Consider the following 14,506-nt stretch of genomic DNA (forward strand, 5'->3'; position numbering starts at 1 on the left):
TTGCAAGCCTCATGGTGACCTCAAACCAAGAAACATACAATGGATACACAAAAAATAAAAAGTAAGAAACTAAATCATATCACCAGAGAAAATCATCTTCGGTAGAAGACAGGAAGGAAAGAAAGAAGAGAAAACCAGAAAACAACCAGAAAGCAAATAATAAAATGGCAGGAGTAAGTCCCTACTTTCAATAATAACACTGAATGTAAATGAACTAAACTCTCCAATCAAAAGACATAGATTGCCGGAATGGATGTAAAAACAAGACCCATTGATCTACTGCCTGCAAGAAACGCACTTCACCTATAAAGACACAGACAGACTTAAAATAAAGGGATGGAAAAAGATATTCCATGCCAATGGAAACCAAAAAGAGCAGGAGTCACTATACTTATATCAGACAAAAACTATAAAAGACAAAGAAGACCACTATATAATGATAAAGGGGTCAATTTAGCAAGAGGATACAACAATTTAAAATGTATATGCACCCAACACTGGAGCACCTAAACATACAAAGGAAATATTATTAGAGCTAAAAACAGAGATAGACCCCAATACAATAATAGCTGGAGACTTCAACACCACTTTCAGCATTGGACAGATCTTCCAGACAGAAAATCAACAAAGAAAAATCAGACTTAATCTGCACTATAGACCAAATGGATCTAAGAGATATTTACAGAACATTTTATGCAAGAGCTGCAGAATATACATTCTTTTCCTCAGCACACAGATCATTCTCAAGGATAGACCATATGTTAGGTCACAAAATAAGTCTTAAAGCATTCAAAAAAGTTAAAATAATATCAAGCATCTACTCTGACCACAATGGAATAAAACTAGAAATTAATAACAAAAGGAATTTTGGAAACTATACAATATATGGAAATTAAACAATCCGCTGCTGAATGACCAGTGGGTCAATGAAGAAATTAAGAAGGAAATTGGGCCGGGTGTAGTGGCTCACACCTGTAATTCTAGCACTCTGGGAGGCCTACGTGGGCCAATCCCTTGAGCTCAGGAGTTGAAGACCAGCCTGGGCAACATGACAAAACCCTGTCACTACAAAAACTACAAAACTTAGCTGGGTGTGATGGCACGTGCCTGTATTTCCTCCTGTATTCCCAGGGGGCTGAGGTGGGATGTTAAGGTTGCAGTGAGTCGAGATCACACCACCACACTCCAGCCTGGGTGGCAGAGCCAGACCCTATCTCAAAAAAAAAAAGAAAAGAAAAGAAAAGAAAAGAAAAAAAGAAAGAAAGGAAAGAAAGAGAGAAAGAAAAAGAAAAAAGGAAATGAAAAAACTTCTTGAAACAAATAATAATGGAAAAACAACATAACAAAACCTATGGGATACAGCAAAAGCAATACTAAGAGGGAAGTTTATAGCTAAAAGTGCCTACATTGAAAAAGAGGAAAAGCTTCAAATGAACAATCTAACAATGCAGCTTCAAAGACTATAAAAGCAAGAGCAAACCAAACCCAAAATTAGCAGAAGAAAAGAAATAATAAAGATCAGAACACAAATAAATAAAATTGAAATAAAAAAATACAAAAGATCAATGAAACAAAAAGTTGGTTTTTCAAAAAGTTAAACAAAATTGAGACTAGTGAACAATACATTCAGGATGGCTAAAGATGACCCCACAAAACCAAAGAGCAAGATGTCTGCTTCTGCCTTTTTGTGTAGACGTGCAGAGAAGAACATAAAAAGAAAAACCCAGAAGTTCCTGTCAATTTTGCAGAATTTTCCAAGAAGTGCTCTGAGGGGTGGAAGACAATGTATCGAAAGAGAAGTCTAAATTTGATGAAATGGCAAAGGTGGATAAAGTGCACTATGATCAGGAAAAGAAGGATTATGGACCAGCTAAGGGAGGCAGGAAGAAGAAGGATCCTAATGCCCCCAAAATGCCACCGTCTGGATTCTTCCTGTTCTATTCAGAATTCCGCTCCAAGATCAAATCCACAAAACCTAGCATCTCTATTGGAGATGCGGCAAAAAAAAAAAAAAAGCTGAGTGAGATGTAGAGTAACTTAAATGACAGTGAAAAGCAGCCTTACATCACCCAGGCGGCAAAGCTGAAGGAGAAGTATGATAAGGATGTTGCCGACTCTAAGTCGAAAGGAAAGTTTGATGGTGCAAAGTGTCCTGCTGAAGTTGCCCGGAAAAAGGTGGAAGAGGAAGGTGAAGAAGACAACAAGGGAGAAAAGGAGGAGAAGGAGGAGGATGAATTAAAAAAAAAAAAAAAAAACCTGTTTATCTGTCTCCTTGTGAATACCTTAGAGTAGGGGAGGGCCGTAATTGACACATTTCTTATTTGAGAAGTGTCTGTTGCCCTCATTAGGTTTAATTACAAAATTTGATCACGATCATATTGTAGTCTCTCAAAATGCTCTAGAAATTGTCGGTGGTTTACATGAAGTGGCCATGGGTGTCCAGAGCACCCTGAAACTGTATCAAAGTTGTACATATTTCCAAACATTTTTAAAATGAAAAGGCACTCTCATGTTCTCACTCTGCACACTTTGCGGTTGGTGTGACAAGGCATTTAAAGATGTTTCTGGCATTTTTTTTTTTTTTAATTTGTAAGTTGGTCTTAACTATATGGTAATTGGCTGGAAACCTAAGTTATCAACTGTATATATCTATAGTTTGTAAAAAGAACAAAACAACCAGGACAAACTCTTGAAGCTCTTTGCTTGGGGTTGAGGCTGTGGGGAAGATGCCTTTTGGAAGGGCCATAGCTCAGGGCATGCACTGTGAGACTGGACCTGTTGCCTCTGCAGTGGGCATCCATTTAGCTTCAGGTTGTCTTGTTTCTGTATATTGTGACACAGCATTCAGTGGCGCGATCTCAGCTCACTGCAACCTCCACCTCCCAGGTTCAAGTGATTCTCCTGCCTCAGCTTCCGGAGTAGCTGGGACTACTTTTTAAACAAACTGTAGAACTCTTCATTATTAGCAAAGTGAAGAGCCACTGCATCAATGAAAGTTCAAGAACTTTCTGTACTTAAACACGGTTTGAAATGTTGAGGTTTTTTTTTTTTTTTATATGTTTGGAATGCTAAAATGTTTTTGAAGTAAAGTCTTACATTTAAAAAAAAAGTTAAACAAAATTGACAAATCTTTAACCAGACTAAGAAACAAAGAGAGAAGATACAAATAAATAAAATCAGAAATGAAAAAGGAGACGTTACAACTGATACTTCAGAAATTTAAAGGATCATTAGTGGCTACTATGAGCAAGTATATGCCAATAAATTGGAAAATCTAGAATAAATGGACAAATTCCTAGATACATGCAATCTACCAAGATTAAATTGGGAAGAAATCCAAAACCTGAACAGACCAATAACAAGTAACGAGTTTGAAGCCATAATAAAAAGTCTCCTGTTAACCCATTTGTGCCAGAGGTTGCAAATTTTTTGTGTATGAAAAATCAGACCTTGACAATGACCTTGAGCAGTAGGGTATAAATAACTCCTACAAACATAGCATTCCAATAATGGAACTCTAGGCATAAATTGGTTGTTGAAGAAAAGCCGGGGACTTGATGTCTTCACTACTCAATTCCACCAAATGCTTAAAGAACTAATACTAATCCTATTCAAAGTATTCATAAAAATAGAGGAGGAGGGAATACTTCCAAACTCATTCTACAAGGCCAGTATTACCCTGATACCAAAACCAGACACAGACACATTAAAAAAAGAAAAGTACAAGCCAATATTTCTGATGAATATTGACGCAAAACCCTCAGCAAAATACTAGTAAACCTAATTCTACAATACATTAGAAAAAAAATCATTCCTCATATCCAAGTGGGATTTATCCCTGGGATGCAATGATGGTTCAACATATGCAAATCAATCAATGTGATACCTCATATCAACAAAATGAAGGATAAAAACCATACGATCATCTCAATTGATGCTGAAAAAGCATTTGATAAAATTCAGCATCTCTTCATGATAAAAGCCCTCAGAAAACTGGGGATAGAAGGAACATAGCTCAACATAATAACAGCCATATATGACAGACCCACAGCTAGTCTCATACTGAATGGGGATAAACTGAAAGTCTTTCCTCTAAGATCTGGAACATGGATAAAGAAAATGTGGCACATATACATAATGGAGTACTATTCAGCTATTAAATAAGAATGAGATCCAGTCATTTGCAACAACATGAATGGAACTGGAGATCGTTATGTTAAGTGAAATAAGCTAGGCACAGAAAGACAGACATCACATCTTCTCAGTTATTTGTGGGATCTAAAAATCAAAACGTGATGGCATTAGGTGGGGCAAGAAAAAAATTTTTTTTTAATTAAAAAAATTAAAATCAAAATGGTAGAACTCATGGACACAGAGAGTAGAAAGATGGTTACTGGAGGTTGGGAAGGATAGTGGGGGGCTGAGGGAAGTTGGAGGTGGTTAATGCTACAAAAAAAATAGAAAAAATGAATAAGACCTACAACTTGATAGCACAAGAGGGTGACAATAGTCAATAACTTAATTGTACATTTTAAAATAAAGAATGTAGCTGGACTGTTTGTAACTCAAAGGATAAATGTTTGAAGGGATAGACACCTCCATGCCCCATGGCGTGCTTATTTCACATTACATACCTGTATCAAAACATCTCATGTACTCCATAAATGTATACAGCTATTGTGTACCCACAATAAAATTTTAAATTTTTATAAAAAGAAAAATTTTTTAAAAGAACTATTGTAATCCTCAGTTAACAGATGGGGGTCAGGTGTGGTGGCTCATCCCGTAATCCCAGCACTTTGGGAGGCTGAGGTGGGTGGATCACCTGAAGTCACGAGTTCAAGACCAGCCTGGCCAACATGGTCAAACCCCGTCTCTACTAAAAATGCAAAAATTAGCCGGGTGTGGTGGCAGACGCCTGTAATCCCGGCTACTCGGGAGGCTGAGGAAGGAGAATCGCTTGAACCCAGGAGGTGGAGGTTGCAGTGGGCCGAGATTGCACCACTGCACTCTAGCCCAGGAAACAAAAGCAAAACTTCATCTCAAAAAAACAAAAAACAAACAAACAAACAAACAAAACAAAAACAAAAAAAACGGGCCGGGGGGAACTGAGGCCAGGCAAAGTGGTTCATGCCTGTAATCCCAGCACTTTGGGAAGCCAAGGCAGGAGGATCACTTGAAGCCAGGAATTCGAGACCAGCCTGGGCAACACAGTGAGATAGCCCTTCAAAAAACAAAAAAATTAACAAGGCCAGTAGTCCTAGCTACTCAAAAGGCTAAGGCAAGAGGATCACTTGAACCCAGGAGGTTGAGGCTGCAGTAAGCTATGATCATGCCAGTGCACTCCAGCCCGGATGACAGAGCAAGACTCTGTCCATAAAAACAAACAAACAAAAACAGACAGGGAAATGAAGACACAGAGAGGTTAAGTACCTTGCCACAGACACACAACTAGTGAGTAAGTGTGGCAGCAGTGGTAATTTTCTTTGACTATCCCATATGCTTTCCTTTATACCTACCCTCTTCCTGGGAGGCTGGGCTATGACTAGTTCTAGCCAAAGAAATATGAACGGAAGTAATGTCTGTCACTTCCAAACTGAGGCAGTGAAAAGTCTCCAGGCACAATTCTCCAGTCTCTTCTTTCCCCTGGCATGGAGGAGATATGCAGGCAGTGCAGCTGCAAGATAATGGTGCCTCCAACCACCTAGATTCCCTAAGTGACCATGTGGAGCAGAGCCCCCACTGTCCTGCATGGGGCATGTGGCATGTGGAAGAAACAAATGGTTACTGTGTTCATCACAATTTTTAGGGTTGTCTATCACCATGAGTCTACTAGCCCATCCTGACTAACACATTAGTGGAATTAAGGCTCAAACCCCGCTCTGTCTTAACTGTGGATTCTAAGGTTCAACCTTTAGAGCTTCTGGTTATGTATCTCACCTAGTAATGGTCACAAATATCAGGACAAATTGGGCCTCTTCTCTCCTTCCCCAGCACCCTCAAGCATGGAAGGGACATATCTCATAGAGCCTTTGGGTATCTTTAAGCCTTTATTAGTGTTCCTACTCTCCATCCATTTGGTTCTGGTGAAGCCCATGACCCAGCCTGGCCAATCAGAGAACTGAATCCTTCTAACCTCAGCAACTAGTCCCAAGACTCTAGTTGGTGCAGACAGGGCAAATCCCGGGACTTGTGTAGGATTTACCAGGAAAAGGAGGGCAGTCTCTTCTGCTTATCCTTAATGGGGTATGAACTGATAGCCATTCTGCCACCCTGTGGGAACTAAATGTGAAACCAATATAAGGTGAGCTAAAAGACCAAGAGTAGGTAGAACCATTTGAACCACCGGATTTAGCTGTGTCTGAGCCTAGCTCTACTCAAAACTATCTGTTATTGATCAAGGCAGTCTGAATAGAACTTTTCTGTCACTTGGAACCAAAAGAATTCAGAGTGGTCTCCCCTTGTACCTTCTGTCTGCTGTGTGTTCCAGATTGGGGCAGAAGAGAGACGCCTTGGCACCTGGGTAACCAGGAGCAGGGGGCACCATGCATAGTCACAGAGAAGTATGGAAGAGATGGTGGGCTTGGACACAGCAGGGTTGAGGTGCTGGCAGGGTGCCCACGTGGAGCTGCTCAGCAGGCTGGCAGGAAGTGTGTGTGCAGGTCTGGAGGGTGCAGAAGCCTCTGACCCAGACACAGGAGGCGGAAGCTGAGTGTGTGGGAGGACATGAGGTCATGGAGGGGTGACAAGAAAGAGGACAGAGAATGGAGACCAGAACCTTGGTAAGCAGGAATCTTGCCACAGTGGTAGAGTTAGGAGTGAAGGGCATTCGAGGGGCAGAAGATGTGTGTGGCCTGGGGAAAGCTCCTGAGCCACTCTCCCTCAGTTTCTTTCTCTGTGAAATGGGTTCACAGTGTATACCTGTGCTGTGTTGTAGTGAGGATGGAGAACACATATTGAGCTCTTATCTGAGTGCCCAGAGCTCCACAAACATAAACTGGTATCAGCTAATGGGAGAAGAGAGACAGAATGCCCAGGGTGAATGTGGAAGAGAGTTCTCAGAGTTGCTTCCTTCCTAAAATTCTCCAGCCACTGAACTCACGGTCTGCTGTGCTGAAACTGCCAGTTGCCACCTTGCTCTCTCCACACCCTGGAAGCTCCTTGAATAGGAGCTGGGACTCATTCCCTTTGTATCCAAGAGCTGGCACAGTGCCTGGCACAGAGCATGTACTGCACGAGTGCTTGTCAATCATTAGAGGAAGGAAAGGACTCACCCCAGTGCAGACATCTGCAGAGATGGAGGAAGAGAGAGGCCTGAGAAGGGGTTATTGGATTTGTTCATCAGAAGTCCCTAGTGACTGTTGGCAGTTGGGCATTGAGGGGTTAACAGGGATCCAGAGCTGCTCCAGGTGTCCCTGTCCCCTCCACAAGTCACTCCCCACCACCACCTGCCCCCCAGCAGGTGAAAGAAATTGGGGGAAGGGGAGGATCGGGCTGATTCCTCAATGAGTTTTCTAATGGACAGGCTCCCTCTCTTTCTCTCTCTCAGGCCCAGACTCGCCAACTCTGCCACCCCCTCAATTTGGTAGGGGCTCTTATCTCAGAAGCTGCTGGAAGAATTTGGCATTTTGACCCTATTTCATCACTCCTAGGGCAGTCTGGCAGACAAAGATGATCCACACAGCAGCTGAGCTCATTCACAGAAGCACCGCACACACACAAGGCCCCTCCAAAGTGAGTCCCCCTCCCCCAGTGACCTGCATCTTTATGACACCTGCGCAGGCCTAAGGCACAATGCTGCAGGGTGGATCTGACATGAGTTGGGGGTGGAGGTCCGGACTAGAACTCTGCCTCTTCTGGATCCTGGCCTTGCACAACTTCACTTGCCCTGAGGCCTGACATTGCATCCTTGGGGTTTAAGTCACCTGGGCTGGGAGTGCTCAGTTAAGATGAAAATGCCCCCAGGGTGAAACACAGTCACTGCAGGGAAAAAAGATAAGTCCCACAGCTGAGTCCCTTTGAACCCACATAACTGGGATTTGCTGGAGGGCGAGATGCAGAAAGGGAAGGGAGTGGAAAAGTACTGCAGAAACCTTTCCTTCCTTCACACTTTGGAGTTCCACCTTTCTTTCCTTCAGTAAACATTTACTGGGTGCCAATTCCACACCAGTTGCTTAGCCAGGTGCCAGGGGCACCTAGTCTGTTCAATCCAGTCCCTTGAAGTGAGAGTGAGATGAGATTGTGTATTAATGCCTGAGAACTACAGAGGTTGGAAAGGAGTCATGGGGAAGCCGAGGGACTGGAGGGTCCTTCCCCTGCCTTCCCAACCTCCAGCCACAGCCTTGCTAGCCCACAGTGAGCTGTGATCATACCACTGCACTCCAGCCTGGGCAACAGAGTTAGACCCAGTCTCTAAGAAAAAAAAAAAAATGGTGAGAGGTGAGGAGAGGCTGAGGGGGCACAGAGGAGAGGCTGAGGGGGCACAGAAGGGTCAGAGCTCAGAGTCCCAGGCAGGCCAACAACTGGTGAGAGGGACTTGAAAGGACCTGCTCACGCCTCTCAACCCTCCAGTCCCTGAGGAGTGGGAGGTGACTGGGGGGCCTCCCGGGTAACTTCTCATTGAGGCAATCACAGTCTTCCAGTGCAAAGCATCTCATCAGCCTCACTCCTAAGAGAAGGATTTTCCCTCTTCCCTGTCCCCAGGTGGTTCCCATGGATGCTCCTCTCCTCGCCTCCACACAGGAGAGGAATGAACCTTGTTCCCAGCTGGAACCCCTCTCTGGATTCCAGGTGAACCTCGGAAGGCACAGTTAATGCCCTTCACCTAGATCATTGGTTCTCAAAGTGAGGTGGGAGGATCCATCATATCAGATACCTGGACGCTTATTAGAAAAGTAAATCTTAGAAAAGTAAAGGGGTGGTCCAACACGCCATTTCAACCAGCCCCCAAGTGATTCTGATGCCATCCGCCTGGGAACCATTGGTCGGGAGAACAATTCAGCTAGAATTTTCTGGGTGCCTGGGTGTGGAGTGGGGAGAGGGGAAAAGGAGCATCCCCGTGGCCTGGCTGGTGGCAGCAGGTGGGCTTCTCTGGAAGAAGGAGCTGGTCTGCTTCAGTGCCAGGGGTCTGCCCCTCCCTCGGGCTAGGGATGCTCGTGGTGAGCAGGTGCAGTGGGGAGAGACAGACCGTGGTTTTCAGGAACTTCCTGAAGGGATCTGAAACTCCCAGAACATCAAGAGCCTTTCTTTGAAAAGATTTTAATTTAACACACAATTATCATTTGAATCCACTTTCATTGGAAACATTCAAGCCACACCAAAACAGAGGTAGCAACAAGGAAAAGTCCTTCCTTGATGCCCTCAATGCTAGATCCTGTCCAGAAGCAGCCACTGGTACCTGCTTGATGTTTACCCTTCAGGACCTTTGGGGACATTTATATGTACACACAGAAGGACAGTCTGGGTGCTTTTACATAAAGAGGCTAATGGGAGGAGGTTATGCTGGGCAACTCCCTACTCCCTCCCTTTAATAACACATCTGAGAACCTCTGCTTTAAATGCCCGGAGATCCAGCATCAGGCTCTGGGCCTCTTTTCAACAATATCTGGAGGGCGGTGGTTACAGGGGCAAGAAAAAAACATTTTAACACCACGGCAGAGCACCCCACCCTTTTCCTGAATACCTCCACCACCCGCTTTCCATTGCCTACCCTATGACTGCACACACACACACTGACGCTGGTCTGATTTAAGGAAACCCTTCCCAGTCCTCGCCCAGCATGGCAACCCCTGACCTCACAGGCAGCACAGTGCTGAGGCACTGGGGCCTCCTTTTGCTCCAGACAGAAATTCCTTGGCCCGGAGAAGGCCCTCTCTGGAGTCCCAGGACAAATGGGCATTGGAAGGGCTGTGTCACCACTGAGAGCTGTGCGTGTTTGCATGTACATTTACCTTGGGCAGGAGTTCAGAGCTTTCCTTTCTATTCCCAAAGGCCTCTGATACTCTATACAGGATAAAAACCAAGTTGTACATTGATTGCCTCTTAATGGGTTTTCTAATTTACAGTCGAATGCTTGGGAGTCAGCCAGCTGTTGGGAAAATGGTGGCCTCACCCTCCCCGAAAGCTCAGGCCTGGGTACAGGGTGTCCTCTCTCTAAATGGCAGAGCAAGAGGGAGGAAAAGCTGAAGATGAGAGAAAGAATGAGGCAGATGGGCAACCCAAGTGTCCTGGGTGGAACAGTATCCCCCCAACATTCATGTCCTTCCCCAGAATGTGACCTTATGTGGAAATAGAGCATTGCAGATGTGATTAATTTGAGGTTATACTGAGTGGGGTGGGCCCTTAATCCAGTATGACTGGAGTCCTTATAAGAAGAGAGGAGAGGCCGGGTGCGATGGCTCACACCTGTAATCCCAGCACTTTGGGAGGCCAAGGTGGGTGCATCACGAGGTCAGGAGATCGAGACCATCCTGGCTAACACAGTGAAACCTCGTCTCTACTAAAAATACAAAAAATTAGCCAGGCATGGTGGCGGGCGCCTGTAGTCCCAGCTACTTGGGAGGCCGAGACAGAATCATTTGAACCCGGGAGGCGGAGGTTGCAGTGAGCCGAGATCATGCCACTGCACTTCAGCCTGGGCGATAGAGCGAGACTCCATCTAAAAAAAAAAAAGAGAGAAAGAGGAGAACGGATGCAGAAGACACCGAGGGGAGAACGCCATGTGAAGATGGAGGCAGAGACAGGAGTGATACCTCTACAAGCAGGGAACGCACAGGGTTGCCGGCAACCACCGGAAGCCAGGAGCGTGGCCTGGAACAGCCCCTCCGTCAGGACTTCCGGCAGGAGACTTGCTGACACCTTGAGTTCAATGCTGGCCCCAGAACTGTGAGAGAAGACATCTCTGTTTTAAGCCACTCACTTGGTTAGTGGTACTTTGTCACAGGAACCCCAGGAAATGCATATACCAAGGTAGGGGTGGCAAAAAGCAGAGCTCAGCCATGGCTTCTGGGGAGATCCTGAAGCCCCCACAGAGTCCCCAGCACTCAGCGCCTGAAAGGGCGAGGTCCCTTTGGGTCAAAGAGTCTGCCCTGTGCTCACTCAGCTGTGCAGGCAGCTCCCAGCTCAGAGAGAGAGTTCCCTAATAAACAGGCAAACCAAACCCATGTTCCCTCCAGGCCCTCGAGTCACCTGCCACTTGGCAATGAGAGGACGTCAGCCCAGTTCCTGGCTGGTGGCTCTGACAGGCGCCCATCTGCTCCGGAAGTGTCCGGCCTGGATAAACAGAGCCAGGCTCTGCCTCCCACGGCTGACCCAGCCAGGTCAAGCGGAAGCCCAGGGCCTCAGGCCTCAGGTCTCCCAGGGCTCACTTTCCACACTGACCTGGTCACAGCTGGCTACCCCAGCAGGAATGGGCATCCCTGGAAAATGGCAGTGAAGACAGGGGGAAGGAAGAGTTGGGGACCTACCTCCCAGGCCACTTCCCTGGATCCCTGCTGGGCCCAGGGTCACTGCCCCTCCCATCTGCCCCCCTCCTCACTCACGCCCACATGAAGCCATCTGCCACCCTCGCCCCCTGGCAGGCACCACAGCCTCATGACTCAGCGCCCAGCCCAGAGCTGCTCTGTGGGTGGCCACTCCGGAACCTTGCAGAGAGGGAGGTGCTGGGAAGGGGGTTTGAGCGGGGGTGGGTGGAGGCAGAAGACACGTGCAGACCCCAGGTGGCTGTTCACAGAGCACCAAGCCCTGACAGCACTGCCTTCATCCGGTTTTGCAGGCAACAACCTCTCCAGCAGAGGTGTTGCCTAAAATACCATGGCCCAGTTGAAATGCACCTGATCAGTTCCATTTTTCCCTCCAGGTTTCCCCACCCGTTCTCGAGGTCCTGATCCCAGGCCATGCTGGGATCCTTTCTCCAGTTCCATCTTTGCTTCTTCCTGTGCCTTCCCCACCTTTTTGCAGCCCCTGGAACACATCCCTGGAACAGCTTATTCACCCCCACACAACCTTGACTAGATAAAGGCCCACAAAGGTATTAGAGACTTCATGTCATCCTTTGAGCAAGGGGCTTGACCCCAAGTGCCCACCCCAAAACGCCTGTGGTAATGGTGACACCGTAGGTGCCATTCTGGGGAAGGGAGAGAGTGAGGGTGGAGGATGTCACCCCCACAGTGGCAGGGCAAGAGACAGGTCCCCGCCCCAGGCATCTTGGGCAGGTGGCTCCAGGTTCCGTTCTGAGTCAGGCGTTCTTTACACCTGTTGCTTTCGCTCAAGGTGGCTCGGCACCTAGAAGATCAGGATTTGAGGCCAGGCTCCAACCCTGAGGGTGAGGATAGGGCCCGAGTGGGAGCTGTGTTTCCTCTGCTGTTGCTGAGACCCATCCAGAAGTTCACTGCCCCTCTAGAGCCTCTCAGGCCAGAAGGGAGATGTAGCCACTTGGCCTCATAGGTGAAGAGAGGTCCTCAGGATTTGGCCCTGGTTCTGTCCCTTCCCAGGTAGCCCCCTGTGGGGTCAGATTCTCCTGGAGAGCCAGGCAAGGGTGCCCCTACTTCTTCCCAGCCCTGTTCCTTCCTAACCAAGTCTGTGGTCTCCTTTCATTTCTTAATGGTTATTTTAACTGCTGGGAACCTCAAGGAAACAGGCACTGCCTAACAAAAATAAAGAATCCTGGGAAATTTCAAGACACTTCAAAATTGTAGCAGGAAGAGTCCAACCACATTTGAATCCCAGTTCTGCAGTTATGTGTGAACCTGAGCAAGACACCCTCTCCGTGGCTGGGTTTCCTCAATTCTATGACAACAAGGGTACCTGCCCCAAAGGACTGTTTTGATGCTGAAATGAGGCAGAGAATTGTGAAAAGGCACAACTTGAGATAGTCTGTTTCCTTTATAGAAATGGACACAGTTCAGTAACAGCAATAATTAATCATAATCACTGCGACCGTTCCTTTACATGTGCTGTGTTGACATGAGCGTCAAGCATTGTGTGGAGGGTTTCAGCTGCACTAACCTCCCTAAAGTCTGTGTACTTTGATCCAGTCTTTCTTTCCACACTCTATTTCAGGAGACAGTTCAACTCTCCCAGAGGCACCCCTTTCCCGCATTTACACCCTCCCTTTCCCGCTAGGCATTGGGCTATTTTCCAGGCCACCCCCTTCCCCCGACTCCAGGGAGCATCTCCCAGGAACTTGCCCTGCTTCCCAGAGCAGGAAGGTGGGCAGAAAACAGCCCCAGCTGGAAAATCAGAGTACATGTTTCCGTACAACGTCTTCAGAATGATAGACTTCTAGAACAAACAAAAAGCTCCATTCAGGAGCCGCTCTCTATTTTGCCCTGGTACTCCCAGCCTGCCCCACTGCACAGCTGCAGAAAATGTGATTTTCCTGAGGCCACACAGAGAGTAAGCAGCAAAGATTCCAGCAACATGTGGCACTTGCAATGCATGTACTGCATCCATTCACTTAGTAAACACCCACGGTGCTGACGTTATGCTCCACAGATGATCGATACCAAAAAGGCCCATGTGCTCAGGGCATTGACATTCAATGGAGAGGGCTCAGAGCCCAAACAAATCAACAAGGCAATCGCCAAGGCTGAGAAATGCCATGAAGAAAATGCATCCTGGTGGTGTGGGACGGAGGGATAGGTGGATTCAGGGGAGGGAGGCTTCTCTTTACCTAGAGTAGTCAGAGAGGCCTCTCTGAAAGGTGACACTGAGCTGAGAACTGAACGATGAGACACAGCTCAGGGAGGTCTTGGGGAACGGGCGTCATGCTAGGGGAACAGCGAATGCAAAGGTCCTGGTGCAGGAATGTGTTTGTTCTCTTTGAGGAACAGGGCAATCAGTATAGTTGGAGCAGAGCAGGTGAGGAGAGGTGGGAGAGGCAAGGAAGACAGCCTCATAGCCACAGTAATGGGCTTGGATTGGATCCTAACAGCGACGGGCTAGGAGGGTTTCAGGTAGGGCAATGACCATTATGCCTTATGGCCTAGAAAGATCACTCTGGCGGCTGGGAATGGCTCAAAGGGGGCAAGCAGTTCCAAGGAAGCTGTGGTGGCCTGGACCACTGCGCCAGCTGTGAGGTGCAGGGAGGTGAGAGGCAAAGACCTTCAACCTAATGCACCTGAAGCACTTAGCACTGAGCCTGACACCCACTGAATTATGAGTGATGGCCCCTCCAGAGATGGGGGCCTGAGGAGGAGGTGCTGGGGGCTAGATGCGGCCACAGGTAGCAGTGACAGGCGCTGGGGAGACTGCCTTTCCTGGGCTTAAGACTACAGGCAGCCTCCAGAGGTAGCAAGTGGCGGCCGACTCTGTGGAGCCCACATCCTACTTTGGTTCTCTGAAGCCTGTGTCATCTTCCCATTTTTCAAAGGTCATTCTCAGAGCCACTCTCTGTGACATAGAAGCATTCTAGAAATAAAAACCTGCCAGTAATTAGAATGGAAGTAGCTTACATACTTTTTATATTCCAAAATTATGTTTAAATTATACAAACGCATAAAAATTT

General features: G+C 46.9%; 1 pseudogene; it reads left to right on the top strand.

The window, feature by feature from the left end:
• The first annotated feature begins 1,631 nt into the window (after positions 1-1,631).
• Positions 1,632-13,641, top strand: LOC749740 (high mobility group protein B3-like; annotated as a pseudogene).
• Positions 13,642-14,506: the final 865 nt, after the last annotated feature.

Source organism: Pan troglodytes, chromosome 8, assembly GCF_028858775.2.
Source record: "Pan troglodytes isolate AG18354 chromosome 8, NHGRI_mPanTro3-v2.0_pri, whole genome shotgun sequence".
In the NCBI taxonomy this organism is placed as follows: domain Eukaryota; kingdom Metazoa; phylum Chordata; class Mammalia; order Primates; family Hominidae; genus Pan; species Pan troglodytes.